Source organism: Nothoprocta perdicaria, unplaced genomic scaffold (assembly GCF_003342845.1).
Source record: "Nothoprocta perdicaria isolate Ctin4 unplaced genomic scaffold, notPer1 scaffold_55, whole genome shotgun sequence".
Lineage (NCBI taxonomy): Eukaryota > Metazoa > Chordata > Aves > Tinamiformes > Tinamidae > Nothoprocta > Nothoprocta perdicaria.
This window is the reverse complement of record NW_020455810.1, coordinates 608591-625923: the sequence shown is the minus strand read 5'-3', so window position 1 is coordinate 625923 and position 17333 is coordinate 608591. Positions and strand designations below refer to the sequence as shown.

Below are 17333 nucleotides of genomic sequence, written 5' to 3'. Positions count from 1 at the left end.
TTTTTTTTTTTTTTTTTCTCCAGAAGCAGGAGAGAATAAAAATGTGGGTAGTTCTGCTAGCTCTAGGAGCTTATCTTATGGCTGAGGTGCATGATGCTCTTCTTGGCTTTTTCAAAATGATTGGCTAGTAGAAAATGATCCTTAGAAACTGAAGAACAGGGAAAACCGCTTTGGTGCGTGTAAAATTGTAGCTGGACCCAAGCACATCCAAGATCCCATGGCTTGAGTGCATACACTCAAGCAGAAACATATTGGTTCAAATCAAATACGTGCGTGGAAATGCAGAGCAGTTTTTTTCTCTGATATTTTGGGAGGGGGGCGGGGAGGGAGGGAGGCATATTTTAATTTTGCCTTTAAATGCACAGTACCTGGCATAGCAGAGTTGTGGTGTTGCTGTGAGGACGAGCATCTTCTTACTGGCTTGTAGGTGTTACTTCTCCCTGCTGTGAATATCACCTGCTGGGTTCTTATATATGTTTTCAGTAAAAATGTCAACCTCTTTCTCAAGGGGAAGTAGTATATCTAGTTACTTAGCAATGATTTTTTACTGTCTTCTTTCAAGTCATTGACTTCAGGGTGGCATCAGGTCATTGACTTCAGGGTTGGGAGGTGCCTGTTAAAAATCCTGACTGCCTTGAGATTCAGCAGTTCAGAGATGCAAAAGGGAAAACGTAATCCCTGAACTGTGATAACACCTCCATTTTGCCTTTTTAGCCTCCTTTCTTCTTTTTGCTAAGAAATTAAATGCTAAGCATTTCAAAATGTGACATCCATCCATACAAGTCAGCAGTCAGTTAATCAGTTGTTTGAGTTAGCTGACTGCTGTCCTGCAAGCACTTATCCTATTCCCTGATACTAGGAAGAATTTAAATTTGTCAGTAGCTTGCTGCTTCTTTGCACATGTTGAGTCAAATCTTTTGGGGCTACCTTCTCAGCCCCAAATCCATGTCTTAAGTGTATTGTAACTAATCTTGTAACTAGTCTTTGTAGATAGCACAAAATTAGTTACATAAACAAAAAATGGGATCATGCTTGGCATAGTGGTCCTACTTAGGATTTGGTTAATGATGTTGTTTCACTGGTAACAATCTTCATATTTTTTATGTTTATAACAATCAACAATAACAATCATTTTACTGACAAATAGTAAAATGTATTAACATAGGGGATGAGTGATATCTGTGATCTTCTTTTAAAAGAAAGACTCAAATATAACAGTTGGACAATTGAAAATGCAGCACAACAAAGATGATTAAAGGACTGGAGCATCTCTCGTATGAAGAAAGACTAAGTGACCTGGGCCTGATTAGCTTGGGGAAGAGAAGATTGAGAGGAGATGTGATCAGTATGTACAAATATCTGAGGGGAGAATGTAAAGAAGATGGGGCCAAATTCTTCTCAGTGGTGGCCAGTAACAGGAAAAAGGGTAATGGGTACAAGTTGAAACACAGGCAGTTCCATCTCCAAGTGAGGAAGAACTTCTTCACTGTGGGGGTGAGAGAGCCCTGGCACAGGCTGCCGGGGAGGCTGTGGAGTCTCTTTCTCTGGAGATCTTCCAAACCCGCCTGGATGCCGCCCTGTGCCCCGTGCTCTGGGTGTCCCTGCTGGAGCAGGGGGTTGGACTAGATGGTCTCTAGAGGTCCCTTCCAACTTTAGTCATTCAGTGATTCTGTGAAATGCCAATTTTATGCAAAGATAGCAGCATAAATATACCATGTTATCATGTGCTCTTTTTGCATGTCTTTGACTCCTTTATTCATTTGTTCACATACTCAGCTCTAGGATTAGAGCCTTTGCCTTTAACAAAACATACTACTCTATAATGTAGCATATTAAAGTATTTTAAATACTTCCTGAGCTATACCACGTGCCTAATATGAGATATAAATTACTGAAGTGCACTAAGAGCATGAATATTGCTAATTCATCACCTCTCTCTTTTTTCAGAAGTTAAAAAGAACGTATCTCCCTATGCTAAAAGAGGAGAGAGCTTGATAATTCTCTTGTTCCCTTTTCTCTTCTGACAGAGGAAAGACTTCTCAGGGCAATCCTGAGTAATTGCAGCATGTTATTTGAACAAGCAAATAGAAACCTATCTAGAGGAGTTCATTATTCACTACTGTAGTAAAACTGGACCAGAGATGTTTAGCTGTGTTGCTCCAAATTCATAACTTTTTCCAGTATTGACTGTGTACTGTCATATTTTGTTTGTATCATAACTTTGGGTATTCTGTGTAATTTTTTTTTTTTACTTTTATTATTTTATTTATTTTTTTTTTTTTTTTTGAAGCACCCTGACAATTCTTCACTCTGAGGGTAATCCCACTGACCCATTAGCGGGTCAGTGCCCTGATTGCAACTCAGACTGGCCCTTCTTAAGCATATTCTCTACTTTTCTACTGATTTACGAGGAAATGGAAGAGATCCTGGATACCAGTTTATTAATGGGACTAGGATTGTTGGCTCAGTAGAAGGTGGGAAATTGCGCTAGTAGACTTAACTCCTGGTCAGTGCTATGAGGGTCCACCCATTGTGCAAGAACGTTGCCTCCTCAGGGTGAGGCACTGTCTGTCAGCACCTTTGCCTACCAGAAGGTGTTTGTTGCTGCTGTGTGTGAGCGTTCCTCCATAACTGTGCTGCAAAATGGACAGCTAGGTACTCCTGGCAAACCTGCTTAGCTTGTAAGGGAGAGAAGAAGGGTGGTGAGCTCTTTCAGGCCTCAGGAACATTCAGCTCTGAAGAATGGAGCTTCCACTGAGCTCCTTAATCCTAGAGAGAAGTTGTTATAGGATGAAGTGGAAGAGACTTAAGTCCAGCTTTTATCCTAACTGGGTTAGGATATGTCCTCTGGCCAGTAACCTGCTTGTAAGTATGTTGGAATTAATTCTACTGGAGATTGCATAGCGTACTTAGGGTGGGGAAGACCAACTTCCAACCGTGTAAAACTACTGAATGGTTCCACTTAAAACTACTTAATGGTACTTTTCATTTACATCACTATCAAAAGTTCTCTCTGGAAAGCATACCTTTGTTTTCAGGTATTTTAAATTTGGCCCTGAGAAGTATAATATAACTTTACTTTTCACTGTCTTTGTGTCCTTTCCTATGTTTCCTTGTCACTTATATCTCATACGCTTATTGAGTTTAGCTGTGCCCTTTTGAATCCTTAAAATTCGCAACTTTATTCTTGTCCACATTCCATTTCATACTCATAGAAATTAATTTAATTTCCTGTGCATACCTACCCCCCTCCTTTTTCCCTCAATCTGCAACCTTGTGCTGTTTCTCATTATCCTTTGCTTTAAGGGTTGGTGAAAAGTGGAGAGGATTTAACTAACTCTCCTGTTATCCCCCACTCCATACATCCAGCCCTGCTCTCCCACTTCTTTAGCAGATGTATAAACTATTAACTGTGATCTATTGTTAAGTCAAAAGGACTTCTTTTGACTATTTAAGCTTGAATTTAGCAATAGAGAACATTTGAGCAGGGGGAGTTTTTCTGCTATGCTGTTTCTGCTCCTTGCCTCTCTTTTGCTGTATCCGTTGTTCCTTTTATGCAGGAATTTGTGAAGCTACAGAAAGCTCCAGTTCTCAGCAAAAGGGCAGCAATGGTGTTACCTCATTTTCAGTGTTCTGCTTGGCTTGCTGTGGAGGTGACAGTTTTGGTGGTTTGCATGTGGACACTGCTGGGTAAAACTTGAATGTTTTCTTAACAGTGCAAGCTTCTGAGGTAACAGTTCAGTACAAGAAGCCTTCACTGTAACATATGAGGGGCTGGTTTTGTTTTCTTCTTTTTTATGGTGTGTGTGTGCGTGTGTGTGTGAATTAAGATGGATCTTTCAGGAAGTAAAATATCTGCAAAGTATGTCAACAACACAGCTGCAGCCCAACTTGAAAACCCCTTGTTTGATAGTTCAAGGAGACAAGTAGGATGTTTTGACTGTGAAGTAGCTTCACAGAGATCTGATGCTTCAATCATATTTTCCAATGGTCTCCTAGAGAAGCCTTGTCCTTTTCATGCTTTGGAGTGGGTGCTGCTTACAAGTTCATTGTTTACCCTATATTTATACAAGTTTACAAAAAAAAAAAAAAGCAGCCCAGAACTTTAAATCCGGTTCAGTTGTGGGTAAGTCTTGACCCCACACAGGAGCTTGTTTACTTTCCAGTTTAATTTTGGAGGGAGTAGGAGTCTCCAGAAGCACAAAAAAANAAAAAAAAAAAAAAAAAAAAAAAAAAAAAAAAAAAAAAAAAAAAAAAAAAAAAAAAAGGCAGCTAAGTTTACTGAAACTAAATTCTTTGAAGTAAGAATTTGATAGTTACATAGTTACAGTTCCATGTTGCATGCTTTGGTTCTCTCCAGTCATCTGAGTCCCATGAGGTAGGTAGTGACCTACTCTGTGTTTCAAACATATGCAGAGGAATTGCTTGCGGCAACTAGCATTTCATGGCTAATTAAGGGCTACCTGAAGAGAAGACAGCACTGCTTTGTGAAGAAACATGAGTCAGTGTCTGATGTCTGAAGTTTTGTGAAGTTTCATTTTTTTCACATGGATTTTGGGCAAAGCCAAGTGTGGAAATAATCGGATTGTCTCAGGGAACCAGAGTTGCTGTCAAGAAGTGGATAAAATCCCTAGAAGGCTTAAGCCAGACATGTCTCATTGCCAATGGGAGTGTTGGCCATAAACCTCAGCTGGCAAAACAAAAGCCTACCATATTTTCTGTCTTTTTGAAATTGTACTTTTGTCATGGTCAATTTGTCTGCTTTTGAGTAGGTTATTACCTCTAGGATTTCAGGCAAAAGAACTCGGTTCATCATTTGCCTTGATGCTTCCTGAGGGAAAAATCATGCAATTCTTTCCCTCAGTTGCTACTGCAAATGAGGGGCTAAGCACCTTTTCTGTCCTCTTTCTACCTGGCTACATCTGGAAAGGACCTGGAACTTGTAAAAATCTTTTGTGAAAATAGAGTTGTGTTCTTTGCTGCAGTTTAGCTGAGAAACAACCCTTTGTGCTTACATTGGCTGTTACCTGGAATCAGTTGATTATCATTCTCTTTTTTGAAAAATCAAAATTTAGTTGTTCTAGCAGCTCAAAAAGGCTGTTCTTGTACTGTGGTGAAACACAAAGCAATGAAGAGAGGACTATTTGATGAAATCTCCTGAACATTTTCTGGAGAGCTGCACGTGCTCTGCTTTTTCCTTGCAGATCTAGACAAATTGATTTTTATTTTTTATCGTCTTCTGTGCTTTTCTTCACCAAAAATGTTGCCATCCTTCTAACCCTTATCTTTGATACCTGCTGACCAAGTTGTGCAGGCTTTTCAATTTTGAAATAATGCTGGAATTTTTGCAGTTGCTTATCACAAGTGAGGTTCAGAGTATTTACCTCTGGATGGACACAGGATTTGTGAAAAAAAAATCTGACTTATTCTAAGTAATCTTTATTTGTATGATTGCTGCCTGTTGGTAGCTAAAGAATGCCTTTTGGGCCAACAAAGGAAGAGCCCTGTTTAAAATCAGCACTACTCTTTTTAGTTAACAGAATTCAGTCTTTAAGAATCTTCAGGAAAAAAAAAAGTTATTTTGGTGTGTAATTTGTTAAACTTATTGAGAAAAGTGTGATTGTTGTTGCTCAGTAGATGGAATTTTGAAAGATGCTTATGCTCTTCTTCCAAGTGTTAAGCGTATGGATATTGTTTGCCCATCTTAGCAAGAACAGAGCACTGTTGCACTGTTAGGGTGTCAAATGTGAACTGTGTTAATTATGTCTTTGGAAAAAGCGTAAATTCTTTGAAAAGTTCTTTTTTTTTTTTCCCCTATAAAAATGTCTTTGCTCACATTTACCCTCTTTGGGTTGTTTAGCAAAACCAACAAAAAAAAGGTAATAATGGTGATAATCAGACATCTGTCATTTGGAAGTGTTTTGTGTATAGAAATTATTACTTTCAGCTGTGAAAACAGCAGGCTTTCTCTGCAAAAAAAAAAAAGTAAAGAAAAAACAAGAGAAGATGCACTTAAGTGTTTAAAGTAAATACCAATCTGTTTTACAAATTCTGAAAAACAATGACTCTTGTTTTAAGATCACATAGAGATTCCATAAATGTTGCCTGCGCTTGTAGATGAATTATTTCATTAGATTAGGCTAGAGAAATGTTTCTAGAAAAGAGAGCTTTTAATGCCAGTGTTGAAGCTGTGCTGATGCCTTTTAAATGCAACTTCTTCACCAAAAAAAAAAAAAAAAAAAAAAAAGTATCTTTGAGGCTGTACATATACAGAAGGCTCAGATTAAAGTCTTTTATTGGTTGTACTGACATAATCTAGTACTGATAATTATCTCAGAGTTGGCAAATTGCCCAGTGCTTGGAGACCCATGCTATTTTTGAGCAGAAACCTCCAGTCTCTTGACAATAAAGAATGTTTCAAAACTCTGGCAACAAGGTCTGTTTGGTATCTCATTCACTGACTTGACCATAAATTAGCCCTGCACTTCTTTCTCATGGTACCTCGTCTTGCTGTCCTGCTCTTCTGATGAGAGTTCTGCCTTTTCCCAAGATTTCACAGAAGTGCATTATGACTCCGTAAAGGGAGTCATAAAGAGAGGCATGAGTAGAATTCCCTCAGTGAGTGAGTAGCACCAGGTAGATGATAATAACACTTCTCATTGACATATTGCTTTCTCAGTTACTGAAGTGTTATTGCAGGAGAGGAACAAAGCTCTGTACAAAAATGCTGTATGTGCCACCCAGCATTTTGGGTCTCTGTGTGGGATAGCTTGTTTTTCTAAAGAGCAAAGGTCAGAATACCATTTGCTTGGATTCTTCAACTTCCTCCCCTTCCTCAGAAATGGATCCAATTCAGTTGGAAATCTCCATGGCCACACTGGGAGCTAACAGTCATCTGCTGGCATCTCTCTTGTGGCTTTGAATTCCCTGACCTGGCTGGGAGGGTACCTTTCAATCAAGAAGAACCAGCCTTAGGTTGGTTTTGAGATGATTTCAGATGGCAAAGATGAAAACACTGTAATGCAGGGGTTGTTTTGAGTTGCAGCCCATTGACTATGAGCCAGCAACGTGCCCTGGTGGCAAAGGCAGCCAATGGCATCCCAGGCTGCATGAGGAAGGGCATTGCCAGCAGGCCAAGGCAGGTGATGGTTCCTCTCTGTTCCTCCCTGGTGAGGCTGTACCTGGTAGCACCATTTCCTGGTCCCAGGACAACAATTCAAAGTTAGCCCGGGCTGCAGCTGGCCAAGGGGTTACAATTAGCTATCTCCTCACGGGACCTAGCACGAAGGAATCACTTTTGAGCTCGGCCTAGGCTCAACCTTAGCAGACGCTAGCGGTTGTATGGAGTTTCTCTTTCGGGATGGAGCTGAAGGAGACTTGAGATACGATGCCTGTTGTGTTTTCCTATGGTCCAAGACTTGCAATAAACCGGTAGCAACTATTAACATACTCTGGTTGCCTGGTAATAAAGTTTCTGTTTACATGGTTAGATTTAAATGGTGAATAACAACGTCTATGGTTGCTGTTGCTTTCCCAGAACAATGTTACCACAGGGTAAGATGTGGGCCAGGAAGAAATGAGCACCAGCTCGCAAAGGTTTATCTGCATGCTGCTTTTAACTGTTGACAAATTCTATGGCAGAGGTTAATATTACTAGAAAAATATCCATCAATCACTATCCTGTTTGCATTATTCCACTACTTTTAGTGCTGTGGTTCATGAAACAGCCAGCTGCTTTCTGTCTGCCTTTGGTTTCTTTGGGGCTCGTTTGTTTTGGACGGTGAGCAGGTCGCCGTAATTGCGCAATTACGTTGTCATCCCAAGTTGTGCTTCCCATTGAGGTTAGGTTCAGATCCATGGGTGTAACGATCACGGAAGACTGTGTGCCAGGAAAAGTAAAATCTGGGGCTGCTCTGCTGAATTATGAGCTGTCCTCATGAGCCCATTTCCTAGAGGAGACCAAGAGATACGAGGATCTCGTAGTCTAGGACTTTGCAGTCTGGAAGCCATCAGTTCTTTCTGAAATCTCTCTCCAGTTAATGTTTGTATCAGTTATATCAATTTGATACAAAAGGAATGGGACAGGAGCTCATGTCTTGCACCGGATTTCAAATGGAACCCATGGATTGCATGTGAACTTCAGGGTTTCAGTTCAATCATGAGTCTGAGATTTGAGGCTTTTCTTATTATTGTTTTTGAAAAGGTTTATTTATTTATTTATTAGTTAGGATTCTAATTGACACTGCTGCTATGGAAATGTTGTAGCAAAATTTTGACTGTAGCAGTTTTTTTCTGAGATCATCCAACCTTGCATTGACATGTTGCATCGGATTCGACCTTCTCTGAAGTGCGCCAGTAAATCCAGGAGCGAGCAGTTAATAAATATTGCAGCCCACAAAATAACTCTACTGAGTGTTTGTTCTTTTGCTTAGATGAAAGCTGAAATTGAGTAGTTGGTTTTAAATGATACTTTGCCTAAATCAATTCACAATCTTTTTGATGGCTTTGGCTAGCAAAACTCACTAACCATTGTGCTGTTTAAACTGAGCAAATTGAGCTGTATGTAATTGTTCCTATTTTTTCTTGTATTAAATGACTGACAATCTTAAAAAAAAATTATGAGCTAAGTATAAAGATACAGCTGTACTCTGTGACCTTATTTTGTGTTTTATATCTTGAAATTAAAAAGTACAATTTTGAAGTGCAAAAGCAGCGGTGATTATTTGCATTTATTTTACTCTGGGAAGTCACATCACTGATTTAGTTTATTTTAGCGATGTCACAAAATATCTTGAGGTAGGACATCAGAACGTGAACCGAAATAAAGCAAGATACTTGTTTTTCAGTATTGTTTCTTGCAAGTAAACCCCATCTTGATCTTTTCTTCAGGTATTGGCCAGTGTTGCTTCAAGCAACAGAGTTGTGTTAGTGTGGAGACCTGTGTTACAGTATGTGCAGCAGCTGGATAATGCTCTCTGACCATATATAGGCTGCCTAGGAAAATGTACTTCAGTGAAGGAAATATAAAAGCTACTGAAACTTAATCCTCTGGCTTCCAGAGTCTTGCTTTTCATGTTGAGAGGTCATGCCTGCACAGAACCTGGCAAATAATTTACTTTTTTTCCAGTAGTCATGAAGATTTATTTACTTTTCTTGATTAGCACAGTGGACAAACTGTTGGCCAGTTCCCTAAATATAAAGCTACACATATATATATACCTATACATACATACCTATTTACCTATACATAAAGAAATATAAAGCTCCAAAAATGCCTCAGTTTTGTTCAGAGTGTCTCCTGAGGCATTGCTTTAATGTGAGAGCAGAGTTTGACCGTCCCTTCAGAGTGGTGGCATGCAGTCTGCAGGAATTAAGGCATATCCAAATGTTGGCTATGGATCTCTACATGAGATAAATATGACATAGGAACCATAAGTGATGAATACAGTAGTGCATGGAAAAAAATGTGCTGTTAGGCAGAAAAATTCATTCCTTTTAGTACATGGCATTGTTGCTTCTTGTGGAGGCAAGCACCATGACTCAGTAACGAGCTGTGATTTATTTAACAAGGAAGTATAACTTGCTGTCAGAGGTATTACAGGCCAGAGGTGGTCACAAAAGCAGAATTCCATGTGTAACGTTGTTCATCGAGGAATTTCCCAAAGAAACATGTGCTTATTGGTCACGTGGAGCTATCCCACGCCTATTAAAAGAATATGGAGTATATTCAGTTCAGACTTGAAAAAACTTTGGTGAGTACTGGCCTTTTTTAGTACACTAGAGAGGATATTCCAAGTCGAGTGCTCCTTTCTGTGCATAATGATATTAGTGAGGTTTATCAGCTGATGCAGGGTGTTTTGCTGCATGCCAGCAGAAGATTGAGAACACTCTATTGTATAAGTAGGTTGCATATCGACTGATGGAGCTTTTTGTTTTGTTGTTTTGCCCCTCCTGACTTGTCTCTAAAAGTTATCTGCATTTCTGTGAAGGCAGTGTAAAGTTATGATGTTGAGTACCCTTTTCTAGTCACTTTGCAGAAGTGCCAAAATAATTGGGGAAGAAAAAGTGTGTTCTATTTTTCTTCTTGAGACTTGAATATTGACTGAGTTTAAAGCAGTTTAAATCTGCTTTTAGAAAGGAATTTTGTTATGGTAAACTGGCAAACTTCCTTGCAGCTACTAGGAGACTTCAAAAGGGCCTTCTGACAATAAACTGAGGAGTAAATGAAGCACATCCATTCAGTAGTGTGACAGCTTGGATGTTATAGGACTTTTTTGGGGTGGGGGAAAGGAGGAAAAAAAAAAAAAGAAAAAGACGTAGTCCACATTTTGATGTATTGCTTTGCTGAGTCACATATTGGCAATCATTATGTGAGAAGGGAAAGTTTTATTCAGTTTAAAGGCTGTAAACTATTGCATTTGCATTTCCAAGTGTTGCTTTGCATTATATGGTCATTCTTTTTATGTAAAGGTGTTTTTTTTATTTTTTAGAACACATCTTTCATCTTTTTGGAATACTGTTGGACCCAGTGGATATTTTTTTTACCTATGACTCAAAATAACCAATGACTTCTTCAAGGGATGTAACATATCTGCAAGTCTGACTGTTTTAATGATCTCCTAAGATATATGTAGTTAATAAGTATTACAACTTCAGCAAATAAAAGGCAATGACTCTGCTCCAAGTTAACATCTGAATTTAAAGCAAAGTTGGATTTACTGGACACTTAAAAGTAATTATCTACAGGCACCAATAGAAGAAGTTTGGAGGAAAAAATAATCAATTCTAGCAAGTTTTTGTCTCCCTATAGAGCCTGTGATGTACACCTGACAACTTTGAATGATCCTTTTTGGACTTAGCTGCTTGTGATGGCCAATGAAGACAACAGTGCCACGAAAGCCCCTTTCAGTGTTACTTGCAAAGTAGTGTTTTTATTCACATTCACTTGAGGAATATTACTGACCATCTTCCCACTCATGCAGACTCCCGATTTCTAACAAACTTAGAGAATGATACTTGCACTTCTTAAATGCTTCTTGTAAATGCCTTGTGGTTGTATTGGAAAGAGGCAGAGACAGCTCCAAGCAGGTCTTGAAGTGGGAGGATGCTATAAGACAAATGCTCGGTCAGCGACAGCAGATACATGTTGCTTCATGAGATCATCTAAATCTTGGCTTTAGAGCAAGCTAGTTTTTCTGCATTGTTGCCTACCCGGGCTAGTCAGCAGGAAATGCAGTTCTATATAATTCACGGTCTGACCCTTCCTTCTGCCCCTGGTTAACGCAGCAAAAAGGAAGAGACCTGCTACAGTGCCAACCAGTGCATTTCCATTCAGATAGACTTGCTTCATCAGTTGTGAGCCTTCACGTTAAGTTTCAAAGCACTTGATTCACTTACGTCAAAAGGGAAATCCTTAACATATGTTTGTAAGCATGCATCCAAGCCTCACTTTATTATTTATTTTTTTGCCTGTGTTAGTTAAATGTAATAAAATGGCTTTACAAGTCTAATGTTTGCAATTAGCCTCATTTTTAAAGCCTGTTACATAAAGCCTTGATGATGATAATTCACCTTAGGGTTTGTTTTATTACAGGTTTTTGTTATTTAATGGTCTTGTATAGCTTTGAAAAATACTGCCCCCAATGTGCTGTTGCTGTGTGGAGTTAACTCAGTTGAGCTTTCAGAAGCACCTTTAGTTCTCAAGTATTGAAGCATGGTTAGTTTCTACCCCAAACTACACCTGTTTTCCTTTACTTTAGAAAAACTCTTGCTTTAGTTTTATCTGTCAAAAGGTAACTCTGGTATATCCAGACAGAACAGCTTAGACACATATAAGGCAAACTGCTGGTAAGACTTTCCACTCATCATGGTGTTTCAGTGAATTTGTGATTTCATTTGCTTATTGATGGTCAGTAAGTGTGAGAGGTCTCTGATTTCTTGGCTCCTGATGCTACATAAGGGTAGTTCTGGTTTGGGTCAGGTAAATGCTGCAGGTCTCAGGTCCGGGTAAATGCTGCTTTTCTCTGGTGGTGAAGTTGTAATGGACTCTTCAGTGCTCTGGGGCTGCAGAACAGGAGGAATGAAATCAAAATAAATTCTAAGGTACCTGTGTCCCCCAAAGGGCATGAACAATTGATTTTTGTCCTAAGTAACCTTCAGGGTCTTTACCTGACCCGTGTTGTAATAAGTCTCAGGAAGGTACTCTTAAAAGTATTTTGCTACTAGTTAAAAGACAGCACTGCTTTTCTTATTATAGAGCAGTCGAGTGTAGCGAGGGAAGGGCGAGAAGAAGAAAGGACCATATTTGTTTAATTGGCAACGGCTTCTTCTGGCACAGCAGCATATGTGCTTGATGATGCTATTTATGGGTACTTATTGCCAGAAATAACATTCATGTCAAATTATACTTAATGGTTGACAAAAACTATCTTTCCATCATGTTACCATATTTAAGCCATTTCTTCCTCTCTGCTGTTGTTTGTTGTTTTAATCCCCTTTGGTGAATCTCCTCGAATAACTTGTTTGTTCTATGTTTTCTTTCACTTGTTAGAGGAAAAATAAAAATCTGTAATTCCATATTGGAAAGATGACTGGTAACTTTAAATAAGTCTTACTGTAACTCTGCAGTTATTCTTTAACATCCAGCCGCTTTCCCTTTCTCAGCCATCAGTTATGCAGTCTGTCCCCACCAGTGAGCTCCCATTCCTTTTGTCATTCCTCTAGCTTACAGAGAAAGAACTCTGCCCTTTTCATTCAAGATAAATGCAGATTTAAAGCTTTGGGAATTCAAATATTAAATAGTGGAAATTTCTCCTTTAGGTTTTGCCTGGTTGCAGCATTCACAGTGGTGTCTGTCAAGAAGCACCTTCTCCTGTGCTGTTTGAGTGCCTGGTGTCCAGTACTTCCTTGTGCCCCATGCTGCTGTGGGTTCAATGCCCTGACCAGTTTGTCACTAAAATGATGCTTTTGAAGAATTCTGGCTTCTCCCCATTTGTCTAGAAGTTTGTAGGGAAGAGCAATGTCGTTACCTTGCTTTCCCTGCCTCTGCAACTCCCATCAGGGCTTCTCAGGCAGATTTGCTCTGCTCACCTGTTGCTCACGTGGTTAAAAGCCCTCACTGCCCATAGGGCCAAATGCAGCCTTCTTTTTCCCCCTGCTTTTGGCCATATGTGGTCATCAAATCATAGTGGTCAGCTGCTGAGACCGATTAAGCCATTTAAGCTGCTCAAGGTCTGAAATAAATTAGGCAGCATGAAGTGAGGCTAATCTCCCCTACACAGTTGTTGGACGCACGATGTGTTTCCAGAAGAGAGACTTGTTTACTTACATAGTACATCAAATGGCAAGTACGCATAGGGTTTTCATGCTTACCTTGGAACAGTTGCAGCCCTTGGAAGAGCTAGAGAAATGGTGGGAGCCGAGTGAATTAACCAGGACTCCATGGGACTCTTTTTTTTTCTTTTTTTTGCGAACCATCTGGGAAGCGGAGAGCAAATTCGCAAGGCAAGAGGACTTCATGTTGCAAGACGGGATGTGCTGTGACATGGCCATGAGGCCACCTGCAAGAAATCTGTCTTCAGACTGGGAATTTGTTTCCTAATAAGTTTTTATTAATAGGTGTTTTGGCGGGAGGGGAGGGGGGGGAGGAAGGAGGAAATACGTGGTATTTTGGGGATTTGGTGTCTTTTTTGTTTTTTTGGGTTTCTTTTTGTTGTTGTTGCTCTTAGTAATGTGAGACATAATCCTAGTTCGTTAGGTTATGTAGATAGAGATGCTCAGTGGCAGATTACCCCTCTCTAGCCAAAAACATGTTAAAGAGAAAGCCAATGGAAAGCCCTTCGCATCCCGAGACAGCCTTAGGCTGTTTGCTTGAAGCAGAACAGCTGTGTGGAAATGTGCAACTCATTGAAACGTGACGCAAGGGACCGGCCCTCCTCACTTCTCTGCCTTCCAGGCCCTTTCTGCTTCCCTCTCTCAATCTCTCTGGTTCTGCTTGTGCTTCTTGTTTTAAGGCGTAATGGGGGGCTGCCTCTGAACCTTTCTCCTCTGCTCTTTCAGTGTTTGTCTAGGGTTTCTGCTAAGAATAGTCCTCTAACACATTCTCCAGAAAAGTGTCCTTGTCTCCTCTGTAATAGTATGTATCTTTGCCCATTTCTACAGGGAAAGCTGGCATGTAAGCTGAAGCAAAGGACAAATGATCATATGAACATAAAATCTACATTCTAGAAAGATATTTTGTGTGTATTAGAAAATTTGCTGAAGAACATAATGATATGCTGATATTTAGCTGCCATTTTTGTGCTGGAGTAAAAAAAAAAAAAAGATAAATAGTTTAAATATTTTGTAGTGAGGTTAACATCCCACTAGTACATGCCACTAACCCACATTAAGGAAGTAGCTCCCAGGGACAGAATAGTATGGCTGAAATTTAAATACATGCCTATATTTAAAGGCTTTTCAAGCATACTGTTAGTGTTTCATACTGCCTGTTCATTTGTGGCAGCAGTATTTTAAATAAGCAGTGTGCCTGTTCCCGATACCTACAGTTTCTTGGTGACAGTTGCTTAAAAGTAGTATCATTTGTTATCCAGCTTCATTAAACCCGAGAGTGGAAAGATGGCAGATCTACAGATCTGATGATAAAGTATTGTAGGAAAGCAAGCTGGGTCATAAAGAGATAAATGAAGGACTTAAATTTGCTAAACAATTTGCAGATGCTAGGAGCACAGGGGATTAAAATGAGAACAACAAACCGAAGACCGTAACAAGTATGTGCGCCGTGGGCCAAGTTGCAGAGGCCTCTGCTTGGCATCTTGCTCTCTGCTTGGTTACTTCCACCCACAATTGACTTATTGAAGCAAAATTGGAGCCACGGCAAACAAACGTTGAAGTCCTCCCTCCATAATGTTTGGAGGTAAATAGTGTCTGTGTCGTAAATCAGCTGTTTAATCATCTGAAGTAACTTAAATCTGTAAAAGCTCCCCCACTGCCAGCTGTGCATTAAATGTGATGCATTTTGGATGTTTTTGTGCATAAAGAAGACAGTTCTGAAATGAAGGTACCTTGTCAGCTTACAGAATAGTTAAATGGTATTTCTGAACTGCAGCTATACAGTGCTGAGCTGAAAGCAGTAGTGCAAAACACTTTTTGCCATTCTCACCTGTTGTCAAAACTGTTGTTCAAGTCCTTTCTCTAGTGAAATATCTGGAAATTGGCTTTCAGACTCCTGATTTAAAGCAGTAATGTGGGGATTCTAGGAACAAGCATGGAAGAAGTGCTACCTATAATGTTGAGCAGTATCAACAGTGTGAATTTCTATGAATTCATATAGTCAAGTACTATCAATTAGTACTGACTTTTCTGCTATCAGTAGTAGAAAGATCTTGTGTCAAAAATGCAAGGCACGCGGATTGCTCAAGCAAAGGAACAAAGTTCATTTGTATCAGCAGTGCTTTGAGACTTGCAATAAAACTGAGTTATTAATGTGATGTTCTCTGGCTGTGGCAATCAGACTGATGCTACAGTATTTTCATTTGTTCAGATGTCTTTCTGGGAGATCAGTGACAGCTGGAATATTCCAAAAGTGAGTCACTTATGTAGATAGATTCCAAACTGTGGTGGCTGTCCAAAGATCCCAAATGATGATGATGGAAAAACTATGGATTTAGGAGTTTTCTGAAGGCCCTTAATGTGGTTCTTATTCCTTCCTTCCACTTCCAGTAAAAATAAAACACTAATATTCTCTTCCATCAAGGCATCACGTTCACAGTGAAAGGAAAATATAGTTTTCTATATTGTAGCATTGGTTGGTTACATTATGCTATTCCAAAAAAAAAAAAAATTGAAAATAAATAGTGGTCTATTGCTAATGGTGGTAAGAATCAGAACTATATTATTATCTATCCTACTATGGTACAAAGTAGTAGGATGAGACATACAAATAAATGCTGCAGTCTGTTTCAGACTATTTCAGATCATATTATTTGACCTTCTTTGTATTCCCCTTTGGTTTGTAGAGTGAAGACTTACCCTTGGTGACTTGGTGCTTGATCAGATGCCCTTTAGGCATTCTTAATGCATGCCTGTTGAAATATTTGTAGTGTGAAGTTTGTACAGAGAACGTCTTATATCAGTTTCTTGGGGGACTGGCACCTGAGTACTTCATAGTTGGTAGGCTAATAATAATTGAAAAAAAAAATGTGACCAGTGCAGTTGTGAGGTATTTACCTGGCCTTGGCCTTATTGTTAATGAAAGCATACAGGAAAAGGGCCTTCTGCTGATATTACTGCTCTGAGTAGAGCTGACTGTGACACAGGGCAAAGCACATGGGATTCAATGGGTTGGATGAAGGAGACCTGGATGTCCTGTCTTTGGCCTGTAGTATGACTGGGGATGGTTCATTCTTTCTGCATTGGCTGCATATACCTATAAGAAGGGCTGGTTGGATAAGTTTGTTGTTTACATATAACTAAGACAAGTGTGTCCTAGCAAATCTGACACATAGTGCAGCAGTAACGATCTCCTTGTAGAGATCACTTTTGTCTAAAAAACAAATAATTCTGAAGATCAAGGAACTGTTCAAGTTGGAGGGTACCCTGGGGGGACACCCAGTTCAACTGCCTGCTAAAAGCAGCATCACTTCCAACTGCTTTTTTGGCCTTCCCACTCTTCCTCTGCCCATATGTTTGTTCACCCACCCAGACCTTTATGACCTTGTGTTCAAGAATTTAATGAAGTGTGGTGAAATCCTTGACGAAGTAGAGGCAAAAGATATCCAGTGATCTCCTTGTCCACAAGTGCAGTCTCTCAGGCACAGAAAGTAATGAGGTGGGTCAATGTGACTAGTCCCCATCCCCTTCTCTTGCAGCATCCACAAATGCGTTACTGAGAGGACTTGCTCTAACTTCAAATTTTAGATCGCTTTTCCAGTGGGAAAGGGAACTCGAGTGTTGTCTGGATGGGCTCAGGTCAGAAGGTTGCTGGTTGCAGACAGTCTTACTGCTGCGGTTTCTCATACCAAGGACTTGCTCTGCAGAGATCTTCCATGAAGTCACTGACAGCACTGACAATTCCCCCCGAAGGACACCTCTCTGCCCCTAACGGGAACCTGGGACCCTGGCAGCCCTGCAGGCCGAGCTCTGCCCCTGTGATGATGCTCCTGTTCATTCCCCATCTGCTCCAGCGATCAGGACTGCGGCACCCATGCCAGTTTTGACCATAGCCTTGTTCACCCCAAAGTGTGACTTAATGTTTCTAGCAGAGATAAGAGATTTGCTTAATCCGACTCCTCTGCAGGCCCTGCGAAGTCTGGGTGTTTTTATTTATTTCTTTG

At 40.0% G+C, this 17333-nt stretch overlaps 1 long non-coding RNA gene across 1 annotated transcript in view; it reads left to right on the top strand.

The window, feature by feature from the left end:
* Positions 1 to 10860, top strand: part of LOC112955286 — a 36824-nt gene extending 25964 nt beyond the window's left edge. The window contains exon 2 of the long non-coding RNA XR_003250859.1: positions 10491 to 10860. This is a non-coding gene — a long non-coding RNA (uncharacterized LOC112955286). The remainder of the gene's footprint in view (positions 1 to 10490) is intronic.
* Positions 10861 to 17333: the final 6473 nt, after the last annotated feature.